The sequence below is a fragment of the Equus caballus genome, chromosome 6 (genome assembly GCF_041296265.1).
Source record: "Equus caballus isolate H_3958 breed thoroughbred chromosome 6, TB-T2T, whole genome shotgun sequence".
Lineage (NCBI taxonomy): Eukaryota > Metazoa > Chordata > Mammalia > Perissodactyla > Equidae > Equus > Equus caballus.
The window spans coordinates 32,436,669-32,451,777 of record NC_091689.1 but is presented as its reverse complement, the minus strand read 5'-3'; positions in this window follow the sequence as shown (position 1 = coordinate 32,451,777).

Sequence of the window (15,109 nt, the reverse complement as noted above, 5' to 3'; positions counted from 1 at the left end):
AGCTGGAAGCAAGATGCTGTGGGGCCCAACTCGCCCTTTGGAAGGAAGCCTGCACGTTGTGCCTTTCAGCTCTAGGGCAAAGTACCACACCCAGAGCAGAAGTCCTACTTCAGCCAGACCAGCCAGTCAAAGACACTGTGTTTCACAGGCCTTTGGAAGAGATGTTCCCGGTAGGCTGTAAGAGCACTGTGCAGAGCGAGTTGTTTCTTAGCTTCCTAAAGGGCTGGAAGCCAGATGCTGTGGGGCCCAACTCGCCCTTTGGAAAGAAGCCTGCACGTTGTGCCTTTCAGCTCTAGGGCAATGGAGCACACACAGAGCAGAAGTCCTACTTCAGCCAGATCAGGCCTGCAAAGAAACTGCGTTTCACAGGCCTTTGGAAGAGCTGTTCCCGCTAGGCTGTAAGAGCACTGTGCAGAGCGAGTTGTTTCTTAGCTTCCCAAAGAGCTGGAAGCAAGATGCTGTGGGGCCCAACTCGCCCTTTGGAAAGAAGCCGGCACGTTGTGCCTTTCAGCTCTAGGGCAAAGTAGCACACCCAGAGCAGAAGTCCTACTTCAGCCAGATCAGGCCTGCAAAGAAACTGCGTTTCACAGGCCTTTGGAAGAGATGTTCCCGGTAGGCTGTAAGAGCACTGTGCAGAGCGAGTTGTTTCTTAGCTTCCCAAAGAGCTGGAAGCAAGATGCTGTGGGGCCCAACTCGCCCTTTGGAAAGAAGCCTGCACGTTGTGCCTTTCAGCTCTAGGGCAAAGTAGCACACCCAGAGCAGAAGTCCTACTCCAGCCAGATCAGGCCTGCAAAGAAACTGCGTTTCACAGGCCTTTGGAAGAGATGTTCCCGGTAGGCTGTAAGAGCACTGTGCAGAGCGAGTTGTTTCTTAGCTTCCCAAAGAGCTGGAAGCAAGATGCTGTGGGGCCCAACTCGCCCTTTGGAAAGAAGCCTGCACGTTGTGCCTTTCAGCTCTAGGGCAAAGTACCACACCCAGAGCAGAAGTCCTACTTCAGCCAGACCAGGCCTGCAAAGAAACTGTGTTTCACAGGCCTTTGGAAGAGATGTTCCCGGTAGGCTGTAAGAGCACTGTGCAGAGCGAGTTGTTTCTTAGCTTCCCAAAGAGCTGGAAGCAAGATGCTGTGGGGCCCAACTCGCACTTTGGAAAGAAGCCTGCACGTTGTGCCTTTCAGCTCTAGGGCAAAGTAGCACACCCAGAGCAGAAGTCCTACTTTAGTCAGATCACGCCTGCAAAGAAACTGCGTTTCACAGGCCTTTGGAAGAGATGTTCCCCCTAGGCTGTAAGAGCACTGTGCAGAGCGAGTTGTTTCTTAGCTTCCCAAAGAGCTGGAAGCATGATGCTGTGGGGCCCAACTCACCCTTTGGAAAGAAGCCTGCACGTTGTGACTTTCATCTCTAGGGCAATGGAGCACACCCAGAGCAGAAGTCCTACTTCAGCCAGATCAGGCCTGCAAAGAAACTGCGTTTCACAGTCCTTTGGAAGAGATGTTCCCGGTAGGCTGTAAGAGCACTGTGCAGAGCGAGTTGTTTCTTAGCTTCCCAAAGAGCTGGAAGCAAGATGCTGTGGGGCCCAACTCGCCCTTTGGAAAGAAGCCTGCACGTTGTGCCTTTCAGCTCTAGGGCAAAGTAGCACACCCAGAGCAGAAGTCCTACTTCAGCCAGATCAGGCCTGCAAAGAAACTGCGTTTCACAGGCCTTTGGAAGAGCTGTTCCCGGTAGGCTGTAAGAGCACTGTGCAGAGCGAGTTGTTTCTTAGCTTCCCAAAGAGCTGGAAGCAAGTTGCTGTGGGGCCCAACTCGCCCTTTGGAAAGAAGCCTGCACGTTGTGCCTTTCAGCTCTAGGGCAAAGTAGCACACCCAGAGCAGAAGTCCTACTTTAGCCAGATCAGGCCTGCAAAGAAACTGCGTTACACAGGCCTTTGGAAGAGCTGTTCCCGCTAGGCTGTAAGAGCACTGTGCAGAGCGAGTTGTTTCTTAGCTTCCCAAAGAGCTGGAAGCAAGATGCTGTGGGGCCCAACTCGCCCTTTGGAAAGAAGCCGGCACGTTGTGCCTTTCAGCTCTAGGGCAAAGTAGCACACCCAGAGCAGAAGTCCTACTTCAGCCAGATCAGGCCTGCAAAGAAACTGCGTTTCACAGGCCTTTGGAAGAGCTGTTCCCGGTAGTCTATAAGAGCACTGTGCAGAGCGAGTTGTTTCTTAGCTTCCCAAAGAGCTGGAAGCAAGATGCTGTGGGGCCCAACTCGCCCTTTGGAAAGAAGCCTGCACGTTGTGCCTTTCAGCTCTAGGGCAAAGTAGCACACCCAGAGCAGAAGTCCTACTTCAGCCAGATCAGGCCTGCAAAGAAACTGCGTTTCACAGGCCTTTGGAAGAGATGTTCCCGGTAGGCCGTAAGAGCACTGTGCAGAGCGAGTTGTTTCTTTGCTTCCCAAAGAGCTGGAAGCAAGATCCTGTGGGGCCCAACTCGCCCTTTGGAAAGAAGCCTGCACGTTATGCCTTTCAGCTCTAGGGCAAAGTAGCACACCCAGAGCAGAAGTCCTACTTCAGCCAGATCAGGCCTGCAAAGAAACTGCGTTTCACAGGCCTTTGGAAGAGATGTTCCCGGTAGGCTGTAAGAGCACTGTGCAGAGCGAGTTGTTTCTCAGCTTCCCAAAGAGCTGGAAGCAAGATGCTGTGGGGCCCAACTCGCCCTTTGGAAAGAAGCCTGCACGTTGTGCCTTTCAGCTCTAGGGCAAAGTAGCACACCCAGAGCAGAAGTCCTACTTCAGCCAGATCACGCCTGCAAAGAAACTGCGTTTCACAGGCCTTTGGAAGAGATGTTCCCGGTAGGCTGTAAGACCACTGTGCAGAGCGAGTTGTTTATCAGCTTCCCAAAGAGCTGGAAGCAAGATGCTGTGGGGCCCAACTCGCCCTTTGGAAAGAAGCCTGCACGTTGTGCCTTTCAGCTCTAGAGCAAAGTAGCACACCCAGAGCAGAAGTCCTACTTCAGCCAGATCAGGCCTGCAAAGAAACTGCGTTTCACAGGCCTTTGGAAGAGATGTTCCCGGTAGGCTGTAAGAGCACTGTGCAGAGCGAGTTGTTTCTTAGCTTCCCAAAGAGCTGGAAGCAAGTTGCTGTGGGGCCCAACTCGCCCTTTGGAAAGAAGCCTGCACGTTGTGCCTTTCAGCTCTAGGGCAAAGTAGCACACCCAGAGCAGAAGTCCTACTTTAGCCAGATCAGGCCTGCAAAGAAACTGCGTTACACAGGCCTTTGGAAGAGATGTTCCCGGTAGGCTGTAAGAGCACTGTGCAGAGCGAGTTGTTTCTTAGCTTCCCAAAGAGCTGTAAGCAAGATGCTGTGGGGCCCAACTCGCCCTTTGGAAGGAAGCCTGCACGTTGTGCCTTTCAGCTCTAGGGCAATGGAGCACACCCAGAGCAGAAGTCCTACTTCAGCCAGATGAGTCCTGCAAAGAAACTGCGTTTCACAGGCCTTTGGAAGAGATGTTCCCGGTAGGCTATAAGAGAACTGTGCAGAGCGAGTTGTTTCTTAGCTTCCCAAAGAGCTGGAAGCAAGATGCTGTGGGGCCCAACTCGCCCTTAGGAAAGAAGCCTGCACGTTGTGCCTTTCAGCTCTAGGGCAAAGTAGCACACCCAGAGCAGAAGTCCTACTTCAGCCAGAGCAGGCCTGCAAAGAAACTGCGTTTCACAGGCCTTTGGAAGAGATGTTCCCACTAGGCTGTAAGACCACTGTGCAGAGCGAGTTGTTTCTTAGCTTCCCAAAGAGCTGTAAGCAAGATGCTGTGGGGCCCAACTCGCCCTTTGGAAGGAAGCCTGCACGTTGTGCCTTTCAGCTCTAGGGCAATGGAGCACACCCAGAGCAGAAGTCCTAGTTCAGCCAGATCAGGCCTGCATAGAAACTGCGTTTCACAGGCCTTTGGAAGAGATGTTCCCGGTAGGCTGTAAGAGCACTGTGCAGAGCGAGTTGTTTCTTAGCTTCCCAAAGAGCTGGAAGCAAGATGCTGTGGGGCCCAACTCGCCCTTTGGAAAGAAGCCTGCACGTTGTGCCTTTCAGCTCTAGGGCAAAGTAGCACACCCAGAGCAGAAGTCCTACTTCAGCCAGACCAGGCCTGCAAAGAAACTGTGTTTCACAGGCCTTTGGAAGAGATGTTCCCGGTAGGCTCTAAGAGCACTGTGCAGAGCGAGTTGTTTCTTAGCTTCCCAGAGCGCTGGAAGCAAGATGCTGTGGGGCCCAACTCGCCCTTTGGAAAGAAGCCTGCACGTTGTGCCTTTCAGCTCTAGGGCAAAGTAGCACACCCAGAGCAGAAGTCCTACTTATGCCAGATCAGGCCTGCAAAGAAACTGCGTTTCACAGGCCTTTGGAAGAGATGTTCCCCCTAGGCTGTAAGAGCACTGTGCAGAGCGAGTTGTTTCTTAGGTTCCCAAAGTGCTGGAAGCAAGATGCTGTGGGGCCCAACTCGCCCTTTGGAAAGAAGCCTGCACGTTGTGCCTTTCAGCTCTAGGGCAAAGTAGCACACCCAGAGCAGAAGTCCTACTCCAGCCAGATCAGGCCTGCAAAGAAACTGCGTTTCACAGGCCTTTGGAAGAGATGTTCCCGGTAGGCTGTAAGAGCACTGTGCAGAGCGAGTTGTTTCTTAGCTTCCCAAAGAGCTGGAAGCAAGTTGCTGTGGGGCCCAACTCGCCCTTTGGAAAGAAGCCTGCACGTTGTGCCTTTCAGCTCTAGGGCAAAGTAGCACACCCAGAGCAGAAGTCCTACTTCAGACAGATCAGGCCTGCAAAGAAACTGCGTTTCACAGGCCTTTGGAAGAGATGTTCCCCCTAGGCTGTAAGAGCACTGTGCAGAGCGAGTTGTTTCTTAGCTTCCCAAAGAGCTGGAAGCAAGATGCTGTGGGGCCCAACTCGCCCTTTGGAAGGAAGCCTGCACGTTGTGCCTTTCAGCTCTAGGGCAATGGAGCACACCCAGAGCAGAAGTCCTACTTCAGCCAGATGAGTCCTGCAAAGAAACTGCGTTTCACAGGCGTTTGCAAGAGATGTTCCCGGTAGGCTATAAGAGAACTGTGCAGAGCGAGTTGTTTCTTAGCTTCCCAAAGAGCTGGAAGCAAGATGCTGTGGGGCCCAACTCGCCCTTTGGAAAGAAGCCTGCACGTTGTGCCTTTCAGCTCTAGGGCAAAGTAGCACACCCAGAGCAGAAGTCCTTCTTCAGCCAGGTCAGGCCTGCAAAGAAACTGCGTTTCACAGGCCTTTGGAAGAGATGTTCCCACTAGGCTGTAAGACCACTGTGCAGAGCGAGTTGTTTCTTAGCTTCCCAAAGAGCTGGAAGCAAGATGCTGTGGGGCCCAACTCGCCCTTTGGAAGGAAGCCTGCACGTTGTGCCTTTTAGCTCTAGGGCAATGGAGCACACCCAGAGCAGAAGTCCTAGTTCAGCCAGATCAGGCCTGCAAAGAAACTGGGTTTCACAGGCGTTTGGAAGAGATGTTCCCGGTAGGCTGTAAGAGCACTGTGCAGAGCGAGTTGTTTCTTAGCTTCCCAAAGAGCTGGAAGCAAGATGCTGTGGGGCCCAACTCGCCCTTTGGAAAGAAGCCTGCACGTTGTGCCTTTCAGCTCTAGGGCAAAGTAGCACACCCAGAGCAGAAGTCCTACTTCAGCCAGATCAGGCCTGCAAAGAAACTGCGTTTCACAGGCCTTTGGAAGAGATGTTCCCGGTAGGCTCTAAGAGCACTGTGCAGAGCGAGTTGTTTCTTACCTTCCCAGAGCGCTGGAAGCAAGATGCTGTATGGCCCAACTCGCCCTTTGGAAAGAAGCCGGCACATTGTGCCTTTCAGCTCTAGGGCAAAGTAGCACACCCAGAGCAGAAGTCCTACTTCAACCAGATCAGGCCTGCAAAGAAACTGCGTTTCACAGGCCTTTGGAAGAGATGTTCCCGGTAGGCTGTAAGAGCACTGTGCAGAGCGAGTTGTTTCTTAGCTTCCCAAAGAGCTGGAAGCAAGATGCTGTGGGGCCCAACTCGCCCTTTGGAAAGAAGCCTGCACGTTGTGCCTTTCAGCTCTAGGGCAAAGTAGCACACCCAGAGCAGAAGTCCTACTCCAGCCAGATCAGGCCTGCAAAGAAACTGCGTTTCACAGGCCTTTGGAAGAGATGTTCCCGGTAGGCTGTAAGAGCACTGTGCAGAGCGAGTTGTTTCTTAGCTTCCCAAAGAGCTGGAAGCAAGATGCTGTGGGGCCAAACTCGCCCTTTGGAAAGAAGCCTGCACGTTGTGCCTTTCAGCTCTAGGGCAAAGTAGCACACCCAGAGCAGAAGTCCTACTTCAGCCAGACCAGGCCTGCAAAGAAACTGTGTTTCACAGGCCTTTGGAAGAGATGTTCCCGGTAGGCTCTAAGAGCACTGTGCAGAGCAAGTTGTTTCTTAGCTTCCCAGAGCGCTGGAAGCAAGATGCTGTGGGGCCCAACTCGCCCTTTGGAAAGAAGCCTGCACGTTGTGCCTTACAGCTCTAGGGCAAAGTAGCACACCCAGAGCAGAAGTCCTGCTTCAGCCAGATCAGGCCTGCAAAGAAACTGCGTTTCACAGGCCTTTGGAAGAGATGTTCCCGGTAGGCTGTAAGAGCACTGTGCAGAGCGAGTTGTTTCTTAGCTTCCCAAAGAGCTGGAAGCAAGATGCTGTGGGGCCCAACTCGCCCTTTGGAAAGAAGCCTGCACGTTGTGCCTTTCAGCTCTAGGGCAAAGTAGCACACCCAGAGCAGAAGTCCTACTCCAGCCAGATCAGGCCTGCAAAGAAACTGCGTTTCACAGGCCTTTGGAAGAGATGTTCCCGGTAGGCTGTAAGAGCACTGTGCAGAGCGAGTTGTTTCTTAGCTTCCCAAAGTGCTGGAAGCAAGATGCTGTGGGGCCCAACTCGCCCTTTGGAAAGAAGCCTGCACGTTGTGCCTTTCAGCTCTAGGGCAAAGTAGCACACCCAGAGCAGAAGTCCTACTTCAGCCAGACCAGGCCTGCAAAGAAACTGTGTTTCACAGGCCTTTGGAAGAGATGTTCCCGCTAGGCTCTAAGAGCACTGTGCAGAGCGAGTTGTTTCTTAGCTTCCCAGAGCGCTGGAAGCAAGATGCTGTGGGGCCCAACTCGCCCTTTGGAAAGAAGCCTGCACGTTGTGCCTTTCAGCTCTAGGGCAAAGTAGCACACCCAGAGCAGAAGTCCTACTTATGCCAGATCAGGCCTGCAAAGAAACTGCGTTTCACAGGCCTTTGGAAGAGATGTTCCCCCTAGGCTGTAAGAGCACTGTGCAGAGCGAGTTGTTTCTTAGGTTCCCAAAGTGCTGGAAGCAAGATGCTGTGGGGCCCAACTCGCCCTTTGGAAAGAAGCCTGCACGTTGTGCCTTTCAGCTCTAGGGCAAAGTAGCACACCCAGAGCAGAAGTCCTACTGCAGCCAGATCAGGCCTGCAAAGAAACTGCGTTTCACAGGCCTTTGGAAGAGATGTTCCCGGTAGGCTGTAAGAGCACTGTGCAGAGCGAGTTGTTTCTTAGCTTCCCAAAGAGCTGGAAGCAAGATGCTGTGGGGCCCAACTCGCCCTTTGGAAAGAAGCCTGCACGTTGTGCCTTTCAGCTCTAGGGCAAAGTAGCACACCCAGAGCAGAAGTCCTACTTCAGCCAGATCAGGCCTGCAAAGAAACTGCGTTTCACAGGCCTTTGGAAGAGATGTTCCCGGTAGGCTCTAAGAGCACTGTGCAGAGCGAGTTGTTTCTTAGCTTCCCAGAGCGCTGGAAGCAAGATGCTGTATGGCCCAACTCGCCCTTTGGAAAGAAGCCGGCACGTTGTGCCTTTCAGCTCTAGGGCAAAGTAGCACACCCAGAGCAGAAGTCCTACTTCAACCAGATCAGGCCTGCAAAGAAACTGCGTTTCACAGGCCTTTGGAAGAGATGTTCCCGGTAGGCTGTAAGAGCACTGTGCAGAGCGAGTTGTTTCTTAGCTTCCCAAAGAGCTGGAAGCAAGATGCTGTGGGGCCCAACTCGCCCTTTGGAAAGAAGCCTGCACGTTGTGCCTTTCAGCTCTAGGGCAAAGTAGCACACCCAGAGCAGAAGTCCTACTCCAGCCAGATCAGGCCTGCAAAGAAACTGCGTTTCACAGGCCTTTGGAAGAGATGTTCCCGGTAGGCTGTAAGAGCACTGTGCAGAGCGAGTTGTTTCTTAGCTTCCCAAAGAGCTGGAAGCAAGATGCTGTGGGGCCAAACTCGCCCTTTGGAAAGAAGCCTGCACGTTGTGCCTTTCAGCTCTAGGGCAAAGTAGCACACCCAGAGCAGAAGTCCTACTTCAGCCAGACCAGGCCTGCAAAGAAACTGTGTTTCACAGGCCTTTGGAAGAGATGTTCCCGGTAGGCTCTAAGAGCACTGTGCAGAGCAAGTTGTTTCTTAGCTTCCCAGAGCGCTGGAAGCAAGATGCTGTGGGGCCCAACTCGCCCTTTGGAAAGAAGCCTGCACGTTGTGCCTTACAGCTCTAGGGCAAAGTAGCACACCCAGAGCAGAAGTCCTACTTCAGCCAGATCAGGCCTGCAAAGAAACTGCGTTTCACAGGCCTTTGGAAGAGATGTTCCCGGTAGGCTGTAAGAGCACTGTGCAGAGCGAGTTGTTTCTTAGCTTCCCAAAGAGCTGGAAGCAAGATGCTGTGGGGCCCAACTCGCCCTTTGGAAAGAAGCCTGCACGTTGTGCCTTTCAGCTCTAGGGCAAAGTAGCACACCCAGAGCAGAAGTCCTACTCCAGCCAGATCAGGCCTGCAAAGAAACTGCGTTTCACAGGCCTTTGGAAGAGATGTTCCCGGTAGGCTGTAAGAGCACTGTGCAGAGCGAGTTGTTTCTTAGCTTCCCAAAGTGCTGGAAGCAAGATGCTGTGGGGCCCAACTCGCCCTTGGGAAAGAAGCCTGCACGTTGTGCCTTTCAGCTCTAGGGCAAAGTAGCACACCCAGAGCAGAAGTCCTACTTCAGCCAGACCAGGCCTGCAAAGAAACTGTGTTTCACAGGCCTTTGGAAGAGATGTTCCCGCTAGGCTCTAAGAGCACTGTGCAGAGCGAGTTGTTTCTTAGCTTCCCAGAGCGCTGGAAGCAAGATGCTGTGGGGCCCAACTCGCCCTTTGGAAAGAAGCCTGCACGTTGTGCCTTTCAGCTCTAGGGCAAAGTAGCACACCCAGAGCAGAAGTCCTACTTATGCCAGATCAGGCCTGCAAAGAAACTGCGTTTCACAGGCCTTTGGAAGAGATGTTCCCCCTAGGCTGTAAGAGCACTGTGCAGAGCGAGTTGTTTCTTAGGTTCCCAAAGTGCTGGAAGCAAGATGCTGTGGGGCCCAACTCGCCCTTTGGAAAGAAGCCTGCACGTTGTGCCTTTCAGCTCTAGGGCAAAGTAGCACACCCAGAGCAGAAGTCCTACTGCAGCCAGATCAGGCCTGCAAAGAAACTGCGTTTCACAGGCCTTTGGAAGAGATGTTCCCGGTAGGCTGTAAGAGCACTGTGCAGAGCGAGTTGTTTCTTAGCTTCCCAAAGAGCTGGAAGCAAGATGCTGTGGGGCCCAACTCGCCCTTTGGAAAGAAGCCTGCACGTTGTGCCTTTCAGCTCTAGGGCAAAGTAGCACACCCAGAGCAGAAGTCCTACTTCAGCCAGACCAGGCCTGCAAAGAAACTGTGTTTCACAGGCCTTTGGAAGAGATGTTCCCGGTAGGCTCTAAGAGCACTGTGCAGAGCAAGTTGTTTCTTAGCTTCCCAGAGCGCTGGAAGCAAGATGCTGTGGGGCCCAACTCGCCCTTTGGAAAGAAGCCTGCACGTTGTGCCTTACAGCTCTAGGGCAAAGTAGCACACCCAGAGCAGAAGTCCTACTTCAGCCAGATCAGGCCTGCAAAGAAACTGCGTTTCACAGGCCTTTGGAAGAGATGTTCCCGGTAGGCTGTAAGAGCACTGTGCAGAGCGAGTTGTTTCTTAGCTTCCCAAAGAGCTGGAAGCAAGATGCTGTGGGGCCCAACTCGCCCTTTGGAAAGAAGCCTGCACGTTGTGCCTTTCAGCTCTAGGGCAAAGTAGCACACCCAGAGCAGAAGTCCTACTCCAGCCAGATCAGGCCTGCAAAGAAACTGCGTTTCACAGGCCTTTGGAAGAGATGTTCCCGGTAGGCTGTAAGAGCACTGTGCAGAGCGAGTTGTTTCTTAGCTTCCCAAAGTGCTGGAAGCAAGATGCTGTGGGGCCCAACTCGCCCTTTGGAAAGAAGCCTGCACGTTGTGCCTTTCAGCTCTAGGGCAAAGTAGCACACCCAGAGCAGAAGTCCTACTTCAGCCAGACCAGGCCTGCAAAGAAACTGTGTTTCACAGGCCTTTGGAAGAGATGTTCCCGCTAGGCTCTAAGAGCACTGTGCAGAGCGAGTTGTTTCTTAGCTTCCCAGAGCGCTGGAAGCAAGATGCTGTGCGGCCCAACTCGCCCTTTGGAAAGAAGCCTGCACGTTGTGCCTTTCAGCTCTAGGGCAAAGTAGCACACCCAGAGCAGAAGTCCTACTTATGCCAGATCAGGCCTGCAAAGAAACTGCGTTTCACAGGCCTTTGGAAGAGATGTTCCCCCTAGGCTGTAAGAGCACTGTGCAGAGCGAGTTGTTTCTTAGGTTCCCAAAGTGCTGGAAGCAAGATGCTGTGGGGCCCAACTCGCCCTTTGGAAAGAAGCCTGCACGTTGTGCCTTTCAGCTCTAGGGCAAAGTAGCACACCCAGAGCAGAAGTCCTACTCCAGCCAGATCAGGCCTGCAAAGAAACTGCGTTTCACAGGCCTTTGGAAGAGATGTTCCCGGTAGGCTGTAAGAGCACTGTGCAGAGCGAGTTGTTTCTTAGCTTCCCAAAGAGCTGGAAGCAAGTTGCTGTGGGGCCCAACTCGCCCTTTGGAAAGAAGCCTGCACGTTGTGCCTTTCAGCTCTAGGGCAAAGTAGCACACCCAGAGCAGAAGTCCTACTTCAGACAGATCAGGCCTGCAAAGAAACTGCGTTTCACAGGCCTTTGGAAGAGATGTTCCCCCTAGGCTGTAAGAGCACTGTGCAGAGCGAGTTGTTTCTTAGCTTCCCAAAGAGCTGGAAGCAAGATGCTGTGGGGCCCAACTCGCCCTTTGGAAGGAAGCCTGCACGTTGTGCCTTTCAGCTCTAGGGCAATGGAGCACACCCAGAGCAGAAGTCCTACTTCAGCCAGATGAGTCCTGCAAAGAAACTGCGTTTCACAGGCGTTTGCAAGAGATGTTCCCGGTAGGCTATAAGAGCACTGTGCAGAGCGAGTTGTTTCTTAGCTTCCCAAAGAGCTGGAAGCATGATGCTGTGGGGCCCAACTCACCCTTTGGAAAGAAGCCTGCACGTTGTGACTTTCATCTCTAGGGCAATGGAGCACACCCAGAGCAGAAGTCCTACTTCAGCCAGATCAGGCCTGCAAAGAAACTGCGTTTCACAGTCCTTTGGAAGAGATGTTCCCGGTAGGCTGTAAGAGCACTGTGCAGAGCGAGTTGTTTCTTAGCTTCCCAAAGAGCTGGAAGCAAGATGCTGTGGGGCCCAACTCGCCCTTTGGAAAGAAGCCTGCACGTTGTGCCTTTCAGCTCTAGGGCAAAGTAGCACACCCAGAGCAGAAGTCCTACTTCAGCCAGATCAGGCCTGCAAAGAAACTGCGTTTCACAGGCCTTTGGAAGAGCTGTTCCCGGTAGGCTGTAAGAGCACTGTGCAGAGCGAGTTGTTTCTTAGCTTCCCAAAGAGCTGGAAGCAAGTTGCTGTGGGGCCCAACTCGCCCTTTGGAAAGAAGCCTGCACGTTGTGCCTTTCAGCTCTAGGGCAAAGTAGCACACCCAGAGCAGAAGTCCTACTTTAGCCAGATCAGGCCTGCAAAGAAACTGCGTTACACAGGCCTTTGGAAGAGATGTTCCCGGTAGGCTGTAAGAGCACTGTGCAGAGCGAGTTGTTTCTTAGCTTCCCAAAGAGCTGTAAGCAAGATGCTGTGGGGCCCAACTCGCCCTTTGGAAGGAAGCCTGCACGTTGTGCCTTTCAGCTCTAGGGCAATGGAGCACACCCAGAGCAGAAGTCCTACTTCAGCCAGATGAGTCCTGCAAAGAAACTGCGTTTCACAGGCCTTTGGAAGAGATGTTCCCGGTAGGCTATAAGAGAACTGTGCAGAGCGAGTTGTTTCTTAGCTTCCCAAAGAGCTGGAAGCAAGTTGCTGTGGGGCCCAACTCGCCCTTTGGAAAGAAGCCTGCACGTTGTGCCTTTCAGCTCTAGGGCAAAGTAGCACACCCAGAGCAGAAGTCCTACTTTAGCCAGATCAGGCCTGCAAAGAAACTGCGTTACACAGGCCTTTGGAAGAGATGTTCCCGGTAGGCTGTAAGAGCACTGTGCAGAGCGAGTTGTTTCTTAGCTTCCTAAAGGGCTGGAAGCCAGATGCTGTGGGGCCCAACTCGCCCTTTGGAAAGAAGCCTGCACGTTGTGCCTTTCAGCTCTAGGGCAATGGAGCACACCCAGAGCAGAAGTCCTACTTCAGCCAGATCAGGCCTGCAAAGAAACTGCGTTTCACAGGCCTTTGGAAGAGATGTTCCCGGTAGGCTGTAAGAGCACTGTGCAGAGCGAGTTGTTTCTCAGCTTCCCAAAGAGCTGGAAGCAAGATGCTGTGGGGCCCAACTCGCCCTTTGGAAAGAAGCCTGCACGTTGTGCCTTTCAGCTCTAGGGCAAAGTAGCACACCCAGAGCAGAAGTCCTACTTCAGCCAGGTCAGGCCTGCAAAGAAACTGCGTTTCACAGGCCTTTGGAAGAGATGTTCCCACTAGGCTGTAAGACCACTGTGCAGAGCGAGTTGTTTCTTAGCTTCCCAAAGAGCTGGAAGCAAGATGCTGTGGGGCCCAACTCGCCCTTTGGAAAGAAGCCTGCACGTTGTGCCTTTCAGCTCTAGGGCAAAGTAGCACACCCAGAGCAGAAGTCCTACTTCAGCCAGATCAGGCCTGCAAAGAAACTGCGTTTCACAGGCCTTTGGAAGAGATGTTCCCGGTAGGCTGTAAGAGCACTGTGCAGAGCGAGTTGTTTCTTAGCTTCCCAAAGAGCTGGAAGCAAGATGCTGTGGGGCCCAACTCGCCCTTTGGAAAGAAGCCTGCACGTTGTGCCTTTCAGCTCTAGGGCAAAGTAGCACACCCAGAGCAGAAGTCCTACTTCAGCCAGATCAGGCCTGCAAAGAAACTGCGTTTCACAGGCCTTTGGAAGAGCTGTTCCCGGTAGGCTGTAAGAGCACTGTGCAGAGCGAGTTGTTTCTTAGCTTCCCAAAGAGCTGGAAGCAAGTTGCTGTGGGGCCCAACTCGCCCTTTGGAAAGAAGCCTGCACGTTGTGCCTTTCAGCTCTAGGGCAAAGTAGCACACCCAGAGCAGAAGTCCTACTTTAGCCAGATCAGGCCTGCAAAGAAACTGCGTTACACAGGCCTTTGGAAGAGATGTTCCCGGTAGGCTGTAAGAGCACTGTGCAGAGCGAGTTGTTTCTTAGCTTCCCAAAGAGCTGTAAGCAAGATGCTGTGGGGCCCAACTCGCCCTTTGGAAGGAAGCCTGCACGTTGTGCCTTTCAGCTCTAGGGCAATGGAGCACACCCAGAGCAGAAGTCCTACTTCAGCCAGATGAGTCCTGCAAAGAAACTGCGTTTCACAGGCCTTTGGAAGAGATGTTCCCGGTAGGCTATAAGAGAACTGTGCAGAGCGAGTTGTTTCTTAGCTTCCCAAAGAGCTGGAAGCAAGTTGCTGTGGGGCCCAACTCGCCCTTTGGAAAGAAGCCTGCACGTTGTGCCTTTCAGCTCTAGGGCAAAGTAGCACACCCAGAGCAGAAGTCCTACTTTAGCCAGATCAGGCCTGCAAAGAAACTGCGTTACACAGGCCTTTGGAAGAGATGTTCCCGGTAGGCTGTAAGAGCACTGTGCAGAGCGAGTTGTTTCTTAGCTTCCTAAAGGGCTGGAAGCCAGATGCTGTGGGGCCCAACTCGCCCTTTGGAAAGAAGCCTGCACGTTGTGCCTTTCAGCTCTAGGGCAATGGAGCACACCCAGAGCAGAAGTCCTACTTCAGCCAGATCAGGCCTGCAAAGAAACTGCGTTTCACAGGCCTTTGGAAGAGATGTTCCCGGTAGGCTGTAAGAGCACTGTGCAGAGCGAGATGTTTCTCAGCTTCCCAAAGAGCTGGAAGCAAGATGCTGTGGGGCCCAACTCGCCCTTTGGAAAGAAGCCTGCACGTTGTGCCTTTCAGCTCTAGGGCAAAGTAGCACACCCAGAGCAGAAGTCCTACTTCAGCCAGGTCAGGCCTGCAAAGAAACTGCGTTTCACAGGCCTTTGGAAGAGATGTTCCCACTAGGCTGTAAGACCACTGTGCAGAGCGAGTTGTTTCTTAGCTTCCCAAAGAGCTGGAAGCAAGATGCTGTGGGGCCCAACTCGCCCTTTGGAAAGAAGCCTGCACGTTGTGCCTTTCAGCTCTAGGGCAAAGTAGCACACCCAGAGCAGAAGTCCTACTTCAGCCAGATCAGGCCTGCAAAGAAACTGCGTTTCACAGGCCTTTGGAAGAGATGTTCCCGGTAGGCTGTAAGAGCACTGTGCAGAGCGAGTTGTTTCTCAGCTTCCCAAAGAGCTGGAAGCAAGATGCTGTGGGGCCCAACTCGCCCTTTGGAAAGAAGCCTGCACGTTGTGCCTTTCAGCTCTAGGGCAAAGTAGCACACCCAGAGCAGAAGTCCTACTTCAGCCAGATCAGGCCTGCAAAGAAACTGCGTTTCACAGGCCTTTGGAAGAGATGTTCCCGGTAGGCTGTAAGAGCACTGTGCAGAGCGAGTTGTTTCTTAGCTTCCCAAAGAGCTGGAAGCAAGATGCTGTGGGGCCCAACTCGCCCTTTGGAAAGAAGCCTGCACGTTGTGCCTTTCAGCTCTATGGCAAAGTAGCACACCCAGAGCAGAAGTCCTACTTCAGCCAGATAAGGCCTGCAAAGAAACTGCGTTTCACAGGCCTTTGGAAGAGATGTTCCCGGTAGGCTGTAAGAGCACTGTGCAGAGCGAGTTGTTTCTTAGCTTCCCAAAGAGCTGGAAGCAAGATGCTGTGGGGCCCAACTCGCCCTCTGGAAAGAAGCCTGCACGTTGTGCCTTTCAGCTCTAGGGCAAA